This window comes from Cololabis saira, chromosome 19 (genome assembly GCF_033807715.1).
Source record: "Cololabis saira isolate AMF1-May2022 chromosome 19, fColSai1.1, whole genome shotgun sequence".
In the NCBI taxonomy this organism is placed as follows: domain Eukaryota; kingdom Metazoa; phylum Chordata; class Actinopteri; order Beloniformes; family Belonidae; genus Cololabis; species Cololabis saira.
Genome location: NC_084605.1, coordinates 40622123 through 40636276, shown reverse-complemented (window position 1 = coordinate 40636276; position 14154 = coordinate 40622123). Strand labels below are relative to the sequence as shown.

The window sequence follows — 14154 nt, the reverse complement described above, 5'->3', positions numbered from 1 at the left end:
TCAGTCTCTCTGGAATAACCAAAATGAACCTGACCATCTAGTACCATCTCATCAGTGCCAGATATTGAGGCTCACATCCAACCAGCTAACAGCTTTACTTTCCATGAAATATTAATGTATGAGACCAGGGTGCCGCATCTGACAAGAGCAATTCTCGTTTCCTTCTCACAGACTCATAACATGGAGTATGTGGCATCACTCATTGTTTTATGTAGTTTTACATTTTTGTAGTGGGCTTGGACTTTAAAGAACCTCAATATAAGAAAGTTAAATCAGTTAAGTTCTTTGATTTGACAAACGCAGCACTGCTGTGACGAGTAAACTGAGAGAAACCTTTCCGTTTAAGTCTGTGTGCATATGATTTAACCCTTCTAAATATAGGCCACATAACACACATACCATAGTAGAGGCTGCCATGTTGGTGATGAAAGCCATCCAGCCACATACAGTAGCCTAGTTATGCCACACCACGTGGAAGTGTTGGTGTCTGCTGCGGGCGCTCCAGTCCCCCAGCCTGTTTGAAATTTAATGTGTGTTTCATTATTCAGACCTGCTTGTTTGCAGTTTTAGACCCATCTACTGCAGCTGAAGTGGTGTGTGGGCATAATCTCTACATATACAGTGTGTGTATATATATATGTATATGTATTTTCTCCTTCCCTACAGAACAGAGTGAGTTATTGCATCGCCGCGGGCCAGAACAGGATAAGAATAACAGAACACAATGAAAGACGGGGCAAGCGCGAGGACCGCTTCTGCCCCCTTCTTGTTTTACCTCTCCCCATCCTCCGTGCTTCATCCGTTGCTATGACCACAATCGATGGCCACCGCCGTGCTTTCTGTTTCTCCATCTCTTCCTCTTCTTCTTCCTCTGCTGCTCATAATTGTTTCCCCCTCGCAGCCGAAAGCTTTTCACTGAGGAGAAAGAAACAGAATCACACCCCACTTGTCTGCCTCTGGCCTTTTTCTGTCCAGCATGAAATACCATCATTGCAGTTGTCTTTCTCTGCTTTTGGCAGATCTTCTTTTTTTTTTAGCTATTCTATGCTTTTTTTCCTTATGTTTCACCTTTTCTGGCTGATTTAGTTGGTATTTAACATGGAGAGGTTAAGTTCTCTTCTACCAAACAGTGAATCATCAAACAAAACAGATAAAATATTGATTTGAATCTTCTGTTGGAAGTGTGTATCCGCTTGCTCTTATTCTTGATTTAATCTTTCTGTTGAAAGTTGTTTTTGAGCCAGCAGCATCCAATTTCCCGCATTAAGGTGGAATTCTGTGACTCATTTCAGGGTCATAGCTCATTAAAATGAATATTGCCAAACAGCCACTCAACAAAACGATCAGTCATGCAGCCTGCAGACAGTCCGGAGACTTCTCCAGAGCGGTCTCCCATGCAGAATCATCCCCCACACCGCAGCCTGGAGCTGCTTTATCAACACTGTGTAGCTGTTTGAATTTCATTAAAATCATCTTTAAGCTTTTTATAGCCTTTAAAACAGAAGCCATGTCACTTCGCCTGCTTTAACTTGAATTCCTCGAGTTTCATTCTTTTTTTTTTTTTTTTTTTTTTAAACATATATTTATTGAATTTTTGTAATATAGTAACATTCAACAACACTTATAACATCAAAACAGATGGCAGTATGTAAAATAAATAAATTCGTACACAATTGTACCAAATATTAATAATGAATTAATTCAGAAGTGGGAAAAAAAAAAAAAAAAAAACAAGAACAAAAGCAGACAAACAAAAACAAATATTAAACAGAGTATTGTCTGATGTGGTTGTACCCAGGAGATATTAAAGATACATTTATGTAGCCAGTATGTATTAATGTTCTACATTAATAATAATAATGATAAAGAAATAAAAAATAAATAAATAACAATAAAAAATAATAATAATTAAACAGCAACACCAAAAATGTCAAATGTCAGTAACTTTACGCTTTCCTGAGAACCAATGAGGTGTTATTCCATTGTTCTATTTTTCCACTGTCCCCTCTATGTCACCAACCCTCAAAAGGTCTAAAAACATTTTCCAAATTCCATAAAATTCAGAAGCTTTCTTTCTGATAATATAGGTCAATTTCTCCAGTGCAAGTGCTGAAGTTAAATTGTTTAGCCAGAGAGTAAAAGAGGGGCAACCAACATTCTTCCAGCATAATGCAATACAACGTTTTGCCTGTAATAAACATAGGTCAACCATTTTTCTTTCTTTACAAGACAGACCACAGTTATCAGGATAGATGCCTAAAATGCACAGCTTAGGGCATAGAGGTACAGGGGATGCCGTAATTTGAGAGAGATACTTTAAAACAGAGTTCCAGAATTTTTGGATCTCTTGACAATTCCATAAGCAGTGGTATAGAGTATCTTGATGTTTGTTACATTTATAGCATAAATCAGGTAAGTTAGGGTCGAATTTATTTAACTGTACAGGAGAGATATATGTACGCATTATCCAATTGAATTGTATCATTCTTAACCGAGTGTTGATAGTTTGAGTGTGTATTTTTAAACATATTTTAGTCCATTCACTGCTTGTTATATCTTTTTGTAAGTCTCGGATCCACTCCAGTCTCTTGCTGTCAGAGTTCACTTTATGATTTTCAGCTATCAAGCTATAGAACCTAGAAATCAATCTCTTGTCAAAACAATTTTTTGTAACATGGGTTTCTAGAAGTTGTAAAAACTTAAAGTGTTTTTGCGGGATATCATATTCAGCCTTTAACTCGTTAAATGACATTACGGTGTAATCTTTATATACATCTTTAAGTTCTACTATACCTTTATTCCACCATGCTTTAAAACCCATATCATTTTTTGCTGGAGCAAAGCGATCATTACCCCAAATGGGAGAAAAACAGGATAACCCTGGGGAGTCCCCTAACAGTTTCTGAACTGCGTACCAAACAGCAATGGTGTTTTTAACAAAAGGATTAGTGGTGCTCTTATTTAAAGTTTTAAAGGAAGCGGAGAATAGATAGTTATCCAGTGCTAATCCATTTGAGCTAAGCTTTTCAACGTCTAGCCAGGGCAAATTAACATCTTTAGAAAACCAAAACATTGTGGCCCTAAGCTGTGCAGCCCAATAGTACCATTCTAGGTTAGGTACCTGCAGTCCTCCCCTGTCGTAAGGCAAATATAGTAGAGACAGTCTAAGTCTTGGCTTCCTATTATTCCAAATGAAGTTCGAGAAAAGCCTTCTGGCCTTCAGAAAGAATGAGGGAGGAGGGGCCAGTGGAATGGACTGGAACTTATATAAAAATGTAGGTAATATAGACATCTTTATAATGCTTATCCTTCCTAGGATAGAGAAAGGCAGTGTTGTCCACCTAACAATCTCCTCTGACACCCCTGCTAACAAGGGATCGTAGTTGGCTGAGCTAATATTGTTTATTTTTGGGGTTATTTTGATGCCCAAGTATTTAAATCCTTCAGTGGCATTAATAAACGGGTGCACTACAGGGGGGTTCTTCCTCTCCTTAGCATTCAAGAACATGATAGATGATTTTTCTCTGTTCATTTTGAATCCAGAGAAGGTACCAAACTCACCAAGAAGTTCCAATAGACAAGGAATCGATTTTGTAAGATGCGATAGAAACACAATAGTATCATCGGCGTACATTGCTGTGTTATGTTCTATGTCTCCAGTCATAATACCACGAATTGAGGGGTGTGATCTAATGGCTATAGCTAATGGTTCCATGGCCATTACAAAAAGAAGAGGTGAAATTGGTGATCCCTGTCTGGTACCGCGAAATAGTTTGAAAGGTTGGGAGATGAGCTTATTAGTTGACACCATCGCAGAAGAATCCACAAATAAGATTTCGATCCATTTACAAAAGCTATTGCCAAATCCAAATCGTTTAAGCACCTCCAGGAGGTAAGGCCATTCAACACGATCGAATGCCTTTTCTGCGTCAATTGAAAGTATAGCCGTGTCCGGGGATGCTTCACATTTATGAACTATATTAAGTACTCTCCTTACATTGTGGAACCCCTGTCGATTTTGCACAAATCCATTTTGGTCTATATGAATTATGGCAGGCAAGACTTTTTCTAATCTCAAAGCGAGAGCTTTTGCTATTATTTTCGCATCAGAATTTAATAGAGATATGGGTCTGTAAGATCCCCGTTCAGATGGTGTTTTGTCTGGTTTTAAAATGAGAGTGATTAGTGCACTTCGTAATGACGTGGGGAGACAACCTGTTTTAAAGGATTCCAAATTCGAGTTTCATTCTTAATACTTAAGATGGATGATGTTTCTTGTATTTTTATGATTGACTAACTAATATTAAGAAGATAAAACAGTCTCTGATAGCATCCATGGCATCTCACATGGTGACACAACACTGAATCAGTCCACATCTTGACTCAAGCTTCCTTGTGTGTTGCCAGTTACAACCTTTGGACTGGCGATGTTTTGCAGCAAGTACAATGTTTTGCAGGAAGTGGGATGCTTTGGCCCTCCCTCCATTTCCACTTAAGCAAGTGGGAGCTAAACAGTTGCAGGAGGATATTTTATCCCATAAAATGCTCGTGGAGGGGAGGCATCTCCTTCAGTGTACTACCTAATTACCTGGAACCTTCGGGGGGAGGGTTCCAGCTCTGACAACTTGTATTTGGACGAGTATTTTTCTGCATTCTACCTCTGTGTGTCAGCCATCTCAGGTGTAATATCCACAAAAGTAAACCATGTTATCCTTAAATTGCATTATGTTCAAAGTTAGCCAATCAGGCCCGGTTCAGTGAGCTGAGAAGATGAGCTTCACAGAGAGCTTTTCAGTCCAGGTTTAGCAGGACTGAATAGGGAGAGCACCTTACACAGCAAAAAAACCAGGGTTTACGGCTGTGTATACCCCCGGTATTTCAGGTGCTAGCACGGGAATTTATGTAAGGTAAACCAGCCGAAAACTAAAAATTTCCCCGGTCCGGAAACACCCGTATTGTACTGGGACCTCCTGCTGTGTTTGGAGTAGCCAGCTCAGCAGGGTGCCATGCTGGCTATTGTCACACAAAGGTGTGACATTCCAGACTTGAGGGGGGCGGGGGGGGGGAACTTCACCCCCCCAAGCCTCACCCCCCCCCCACACACACACACCTCCAAGCCCCACCCCCCCAACCTCCCCCAACCCTCACCCCCCCAACCCTCATCCCCCAACCTCCCCCAACCCTCACCCCCCCAACCCTCACCCCCCAACCTCCCCCAACCTCCCCCAACCCCCACCCCCCATCCCCCCAACCCCCCCAAGCACAGCAACCTCTACTGGTGCAAAAGAAAATTGCACCCGAGAGGATTACTGCAAGCTACCTGCAGTTTACCAGGCTACAAATACATGCACATTTCAGAAATCAAATAAGCAACCACCTCAGTACAAGTAAATGTATTTATTGCAGAAAATTAAAACACAGTATTCCAAAAAGTTCAGTGTGTGTCCACATGAAAAAAACAAAAAAGGCACTTTTAAAAGCAAATCTCCGACAAAGAGATCAAAACTTCGTCCAGTCAGTGAGCACTTCTCTCTCTTGCAGTTTTTTTTTTTACAGTTTGATCTGAATGGCCCCTGCTCCTCTACCAAACAGGTCAACTTAAGAGTTTAACAGAGCTAAAAACGAGCCATTGTCTCCCAGTGGCGCCACCCGTTGCATGGCACCGCTCTGCCCCAGTGACTGTCGCTGCACATGTAGGTATAGGGCTGAACTCTGTGTCTTTGGGGTGGAGGTGAAACTATCCACACCGCCCGTCCATCTACGACGCCATCTTCTTCTTCTGACATCAGGTCATCAGGTCACATTTCAGCGGGAGTCTGTACACATCTAGCCCTGGAGGCCAGCAACTGCAAAATATAGAGTAGCAATTAAAATGTGTATAATTTTTTACCAATATTCAATTAACACTAAATTAAAAACATCTCAGTTCCATATACTGTAACTCACTAACCCAAATATTGCTGTAACTTACCCTTGTTTTCCGTTGTCTAGTCTTCATTGCATTGTTTAATTTCTTTTTCTGGGGAGCATTTTCTGGCTGATCGAGACGATGGCTCCTTTTCAAAGACTCAAAATAAGTCTTGCAAGCAGCTAAAGCACAAGCAAAAATACAATTAGAATTTAATTAGTTTCAATATCTATTCAAAGCAATTCTAAAAGAACAAGGATGGATGTGCCTTTCTTTTTACCTGTTATCACGTCGCTGTCTGTGTCAGGAAAAGCAATGCCGACCTGCTCCAACATATGTCGTAACTACATAAGGTTATGTGGAGAATTTATACTGTTGGGAAAGAGAGGAGCCATGTTAGTTGATTAAAAACAAACTCAAACCCCAAAGCAACCTTTTATTTATTTTTGTGTGGAGAAAATAGATCTAGATCACACGTGACTACACTGAGCACACGTGACACGTTACTAAGAATACTATAGAAATATTGATTTAATATAAATACCATGTCATAGCTATCTGTTTCTGGTTATTTTCATATAAAAGTACGTTTTTCAATGTTTATAATTATTCACAAGTATGCAGTGTCATAACTACATCTCTGACGTTGATAAAAAACCAAACTGTTTGAAAATCTGTTGAGAATTGAGCAAGTTAAGGTTGTTTAAGCAGTACATGCACCATTAAACACAATGTTAGAGTGAGCGAGCTCTCCTGTGGCAAGATGGCCGCCGTGTGACGACGTCGCTCTGCATTGGCAGCAGCGCGGACGAGTCATCTAGCCTTTAATAAAGTCCATAGACATATATAAAGTTTATATATGTCTATGGTCCGACCCATCACTACTAAATCAGTTTGGTTTTTCAACAATTTCTTTCCTAATGCCGTTTATTCATTTATTTTTTATTTTGCTGTGGTAAATTACAGTGATTACAAACAAAAAACATATATTTACCTTTGTTTTGGATCCAGCTTCATAGCGTTGTTTTCAGAATTGTGTAAACGTCTTACAGCCTCCTGTATAGATTAATAATACAAAGTTAGTGTGATTCTAAAAGTATTTAAGCATTATTACCTCATGTGGACATGCAGTTAAATGTAAAAGAAATTGTGCACAGTCCTTAGTCATAAGCAAACTTACTTACAGCAACACGTGTGTTTTTTGCTCTTTTAATCCGTTTTGCGGGTGTGGAATCGGAGCTGAAAGTTTCAACACGATCAGAGCTTAAGTTCTTCACTTCCTCGTCCAGTAGCTCAAATCTGCCGTCGATGTCCTGTAGTCTGCGCTCTATCTTTTCAAATCTGCTGTCTACTTTTTCTTCGAATTTCGATATTTGTCGCGACAAAGAATTTAAAGCATTAACAACAACAGATACACCTGAACCGGGACTTTCTCATGGGGAAGAAGATGGAGTTGACCGTCCTTGTCGCTCTACTGCAGGTCTGGTCGGAGTAACATCTGCTTCAGGTTGATTTGGATAAAAGCACAAGGACCGTTTATGCGACATGTTTTACAACAATGCAGCAGTATCTCCTCAAAAGCAAAAAAAAGTTCTACCGGGCGGGAGCAAAACAAACAGTAACTGACTAGGACAAACTTTAAAGACCCCCGCAACTCTCAACGCTGTGAGACAGGAACCAATCACATTGCTGAATCAATTCTTAGCCACGCCCCCGCAATTGGGCATAAACAGGTTGGGGGAGTTTGAATGGTAACTCACAGAAGTGTTGATGGCCGTTTGATGGCTCTCGATGGCTGCATTTTTTGAACAAAGGCCTAAAGGTCCCCTGCTGTTCCTCTACCCGTGGCAAAAAAGTGGGGTCAGTAAACTCCCGATTACAGCCCAGAAATGGCCGTATTTCACAGTAAACTTCTTTCACCAGTAAATTCCCAATAACATCTACATACACCCAGCAAACACGAACATTACCGGTTAAATGCTATGTCAGCATATTCCCATAAACTCATCTTTTCGTGCTGTGTTATAAACCCTTATAAGTGTGTATGTTTATTAGATTTTGAGTCAACAGACCTGAAGTACACTTCTTGGTCTGACCGCTCTGCGGGTTTCTCTTTGACCTGGGGAGAACGACTCTGAAGTCTCTCCGGTTCACTTCACCAATCTGGACTTGGATCTGGGTACCAGTATACCCCTCCGCAGATGCAGCCTAACAAGAATGTAAACGACTTGCAGAGATGAGAAAACACTTCTTTGGTGTCCTCGGTACCAGCCTTTATGCTGCCATAGTATGTACTGTATTTAGTAACACTGCCTACATGCGTAGGAGTAACGCGGGACTGGCTATTATAGGAGCACTCCGCAGTAAAGGTTCCCAGCGTGTTTCCAGTCACCGCCCGGTTGAGCATGGGTGACCACGTAGTACGTATTCACTGTGGTGTAATGTGGATGGAAATCCTGTCTTGCACAGACCTGAAAGGCTGATGAGGGTTATAAAACAACCTGTGAACGGGCGTTTGCTGGTGTGGATGTGTCCCTGGACTAGGGCTGGGCGATATGGCCTTTTATTAATATCTCGATATTTTTAGGCCATGTCACGATACACGATATATATCTCGATATTTTGCCTTAGCCTTGAATTAACACTTTGATGCCTACAGTCACACCAGTATGATGATTATATATGTCTACATTAAAACATTCTTGTTCATACTGTATTAATATATGCTCATTTTAAACTTTCATGCAAAAAGGGGGAATAAGTCAAATGTACCAAAACTGTATTTATTAAACAGTTACTAAGCAGTGAGTGGCACAAACATAAAAAGTGTAATTTCAAAATAGAAAGTGCACGTTGCATCTTTCTGACTCCCCGTATGAAGAACATCTGCTAAGAACATGTTCTGGTCCTGGTTTTACCTGGTCTTACCTGGTCTTACCAGGTTTTACCTGGTTTTACCAGGATGAGCTGCTCTGAGCAGCATGGGCCCCTTAGAGCACCTTTATATTAAATTGTAGGTGCAGGGACTGCAATGTTTCATCCTCTCCTCCTTTACCCTACCAAAACAAAAAAAAAGAAGCAGTTTAATTACATCGCCTTGGAAATTGGGATTGGGATGTAGCTTGTGTTTCAATTCAATTCAATTAAATTTTATTTATATAGCGTCTAATACAACAGATGTTGTCTCTAGACGCTTTCCAGAGATTCAGAACATAAACCCCCGAGCAATTATTACATAAACAATGGCAGGTAAAAACTCCCCTAGTGGGAGAAAAGCCTTAAGCCAAACAGTGGCAAGGAAAACTCCCCTTTAGGAGGGAAGAAACCTGGACCAGGACCTGGATCATAACCCTCCTGACGAAGGCCAGACTGGGGGAGTCGGGGACGTAAGTTTGTATTTTACTTTGTAGATTGACTGACTGAATGGCCAATCTTTTACTTCAGAATAATGTGATGGAGACACGATGTAAAAGAGGTAACCTGAGGATGATGTAGGTCATCGCGTGGGTGCGTTTGGCTCTTTTGTGCCTCCACCCATGATGATGGGGTAGCAAATATACCACTCCTCAAATGATTCACCTCCAGTGAGCCCAGGAACCGTCCGGTTTTTCATTTCTCTGCTCGTCCTCTTTCTGCTCAAGTCCCAGAGCAAGTGAATCCTTATAACACTTTCATTTCTGCTGGGTTATTTTTACTCAATCCTGTTCACTTCTTCGCTCTGGGCTGAAACCCCAGTGGTGTGTCAGACTGAAGGTAGGAGACAACTGATGCAGTGTCTCTCTTTCTTTTTCTAGACTCTTATTCACTTGCTTTCATTTCTATGTTTTAAACGAAGTCCACCCACTCAGTGCTGCGACACAGCCTTTCTCATCATTGGATAATAGTGTGGGAGTCGGGGCATATCGCTCTTTCTTTATTTTCTAATAAAAAAAAAAGCATTTTTTAGTTTCACATGCCCGGTTACATATTTCCTCCTGTTTTCTCCATCATCACACCTCCGTCCATCCAGGACACTGCTGAGTCGTGGTGCTGTCAGCCGGAGCCTGACGCACTCGGCCACTCATGTATGCGTCACCCCTGTGGCCGGGTGCCGCCGCCGTGCTGCTCGCTGTCCTCCAGTCACACAGCTCTCGGTGGCCAGGGTCACATTCTCTGGGCTTTTCTGTAGGATGTGGGGCAGGTGTACTATTATTTTGAGCCCAAAAAAACATGCACACACTTATTTTTCTTTTTCATTGTAGAGGATTGCAGGTCATGCTTTGAGCGATTACACCTCCGTACAGATATTTTTAAAGGAGACTCTCAAAACAGGAGGCTTGTTGTTTTTTTTTTACGATGTATCCTGGTTTCTTAAACTAGCTTAACATTTTTTTTTTTTTTTAAATGATGGATGGCATCAGACATCTCCAATGGCCCCTCCAAGGATGAGTGTAAAAATGAATTTTTAGTCATTAGGATACCACTTGGTGTCTTACGGGGTCTAAAAAGTTCTCTGGTCATCAGAACACAAGTATCTCAGTGCGTCTGAGGAACGTACCAACTACATCTGGGCTTTCTTCCAAACACCGGACTTCTACCAGTTTACAGTTTTACATGCGTGCTGTGTAGATGAGTAGTGTCTCCAGTGTTACCGCCATGTTGCCACCAGGATTGGACTTTTTGGTCGTCATAAATTCCACACAAAACGAACCCAATCTTCCTCATTGTGCGTTTAATCCATCCCATATTTGATAGAGAAGTTACTGGAGATGGACTTCCCCCGTGTTGGTGACCGTGAATGAAGTTTTCCACATTTTCTCTGACTGTTTTTAGTCCACCATATGAGTCCCTGCGGTGAACTGTGACCTGATGTAAATGTTGGTTTGAATGCACAAAATATTAAGTTTACAAATGCACAATTATAATCTGGCTGTTTTTCTTCCTTCTTTCCTTTTCTTTCTTTCTTATACGTTTTCCTTCTTATTTATTTTTCTTCTTCCTCCTCCTTCTACCTCTTTTATTTTCCCCTTCTTCCCTCTGCCTTGTTATTTTTCCTCCTTTCCTCTTCTCCACCTCCTCCTCCTTCTTCCTCTTCTTGCTACAGTATTTGATATCTTTCATTTTTGTAACGGGAAATGAAGCGGTTTCATAAAACGATCCATGGTCAGTGTTACATAACTAACGTTGGACCTGGTTGTCATACATCTACTTGAACTTGAAGTGGTACAGCCACTAGTTAGTATGAATCCTACGCACTCTTTTATAAATGAGGATCTCTTATCATAGTGTTAGTGAGACCCATATCACCACTCTCTTTAAGATATTCCCAAACATCAGTTTCTGTATTCTCTATGTTCTGTATCTCTCTTAATAACGACAAAATGAAAGTGGATGTCTTTAAAACTTGGATAAAACAACAAGATGAGGGTACAATGTAGGGTTTACTGTCCCGCTCAAGGACACAGAGCTGGGGATCAATCCAGCAACCTTCCCACTGGGGGATGATTCAAACACTGATTCCCACTCTTAATATGCATATCTTTTTTTTTTCTTTTTTTTTTGTCTGCACACATATTAATGTTTAATACCATGCTGGTAAGAACCTAAGGCATATATATGTGCATTTTTTTATTTAAAATACATGTCACATATATTTATCTTATTAAAAATATGTGTATATATATATATATATATATATATATATATATATATATATATATATATATATATATATATATATATATACATACATACATACATACATACATACATACATACATACATACATACATACATACATACATACATACATACATGCATATAGATAGGTGGGGGGGTGACATCCGCTGCTAATCCAGGACGCGAGAACACACATGGAGGCGCACGTCTAGCACTGGAAATCTGCAAAAAAAAACAAAACAGGCACGGCAGCAACCGTCCCAGGTCCCGAGACCCAATCACAACTCGCCCCCTCCCAGCTGCAGCCAAGAAGACCCGCGGGCGAACCCCGACCACCCAGCGCGGGCCGGACAGGAGGCCCACACCCCCCAGGCCAACGACCCCCACACCCCCCAGGCCAACAACCCCCACCTGGCGAGGGGCCAGCCTGCCCGGAGAGACAGAGCCGCCCCGGCCGCCGACACGGGCAGGGGCAACTGCCCCTATGAAAGCCCCCCCCCAGGGCCAAAGGAGCGCCCTGCCGCGCGGTGGGCCCGGAGGGAGGGAACCCCCCAACAGGGCGACACCCACGCAGGCCCGACAACAGGCCCGATTTCTATAATAATAATAATAATAATATAGTATACTAACACAATAATAATAATAGTAATAATGATAACAATAATATTAATAACCATCCTTGTTATTATAATAATAATAATACATTATTAAATTTTGTTGTCCTGCCAATGGAGGACCAAATCCTCCATGGCAGGATCCTTCCACACCGCATTCTCACCGACAAAGACGCACATTCACGCACCCTCCCCAGGGGGGTCCAGCACCGTTTCCCTCCCCAGGGGGGTGCAGCACCCTTTCCCCCTCCCCGGAGGGGTCCAGCACCGTTTCCCCCTCCCCGGAGGGGTCCAGCACCATTTCCCCCTCCCCGGGGGGGTCCAGCACCGCCAGAAGGCATCCCAGGCTGCGCGGCGAGCCCCACCAGGCCCGGGCATCGCGACCCACCTATCCCAGGCCGGCGAGGCAAAGCGGGTGATGTGGGCCCCCCTCCCGACCCTGGTGTTGAGTGCATGTAATTAATGCAATAAAAACAGGGAGGGGGAGGTCAGGGTATCATGCTGACAATGACCTCCCCCTCCAAGATGCTAAGTATTCTTAGGGGGACAGTGTCCCCCACGCCCCGGACCCCCCAAGCATGCAGGTGAACAAGCCAATGTGTACGTCTATGTGTATGTGTGTGTGTATGTGTATGTCTGTGTGGCTGTGTGTGTGTGTGCGTATCTTTTTACAGATGTTCATCACTTGCTTTCAGTCTTGGCTTTGTGAGGTCTAAGATCAAAATGCCAAGATGTTTACTTACAAATAACTAGCGTGGGATATTTTCTATAATGCAGATCATTTTCACTGGAATATGCCTGATAATTTGTTTTACTATACCATCTCCTGTGTAATCAGGATTTATGTAACAGTTGGACGAGGAGAGATAACCCTCTTGTGCTTTGGGCATTTCTAGGATATAAGCAAAATTCTGCTTTTATTGCACCTGCCACTGCTCGGTGACTCGAAGGTTGCCACTGATACAATTTGCTCTCAGTTGCTCTCAGCGGGCGAACCAGCAAATGAGCCACACATGGCGCAACAAAGGCTCATCTGCATGGTTTTTATCTTAGAAATTACATTGTCTTTGTTTAGGCTTTGCAACTTTAGAGGAGCATTATGGTTTCATTGGAACAAAAACAAGCACTTTTTCAGCACTGAAGACACATGAAAAGTCTGCTTGCCTAAATCCATTTCTGTGCATTCAGGATTGAGGCTGGGTGTTTGCTGGATTACTCTTTTCAGCAGGAGGTAGGCATTAGAAACATTCAGAAATGTCTGCTACCCACACACAACACAGGCCTCTTTGCTGGCTTGCTCATCAGCTGGCTTATTTCCTGTAAAAGAGTAGGATACGCACATTAAATCAAAGCTGATACAGGCATTGTCCTAAATACAGTTAACAGCTTGTGAAACTGCCGTCCCTCCCTCCCAGCTTTCTTCTCGCTATTCCTTTCAATGCCCTTGCGTTATAGCGTTCAGAGAAACCCCCAACAACGGTCCATAACATTATATCCCCTCTCTTGGGAGTCTTCATACCTGCCGCAGTCTGTCCTCCCTCAATATCGGACTGCTTAGGAGTTGACACGATTGTCTTTTACCTTGTCACTGCAGGTTATACAGCGACAAACGGCTTATCCTCCCCGCCTCATCCCTCCTTTGGCATCACTTTAAAAGTGACTGCAGAGTTGAGGAATTGAGTGAGATGGCTTCAAGTGTGTTTACTTCCTTAAGAAAACTGTCTAATCTTGTTGAGTGTTAAGTTGAGAGTTAATGGGTGCTGTATTTTCATTTTTTTGTTGTTATAATTCTTCCGTCCTCTTCCGAGTAGTAAATGATAGTAAACGTGCGATAAGATTTTTGTTGTTGTGTTTTTGTGCGCCTGAAGATACAGCTGGTGTGTTTGTGTGCAGTGGTTTTGAGGAAAGTGCTCCCTATTGTTTTATGTTGGCAGAATCAGAATATCAGAATCCTGCACTTCCTGTGGTAGAGCA

The 14154-nt window shown here is 42.1% G+C and overlaps 1 protein-coding gene and 1 long non-coding RNA gene across 12 annotated transcripts in view; one reads left to right on the top strand and one right to left on the bottom strand.

Moving 5' to 3' along the window:
- The window catches only part of tanc2b (tetratricopeptide repeat, ankyrin repeat and coiled-coil containing 2b), a 205526-nt gene that overhangs the window by 87261 nt on the left and 104111 nt on the right, over positions 1 to 14154 (top strand). The window lies entirely within an intron of this gene.
- LOC133419448 (uncharacterized) lies at positions 5408 to 6242 on the bottom strand. Its single transcript, XR_009770514.1, has 3 exons — positions 6189 to 6242; positions 5972 to 6090; positions 5408 to 5846 (listed from the first exon to the last, which is right to left on the bottom strand). It is a non-coding gene; the product is annotated as an uncharacterized LOC133419448 (long non-coding RNA).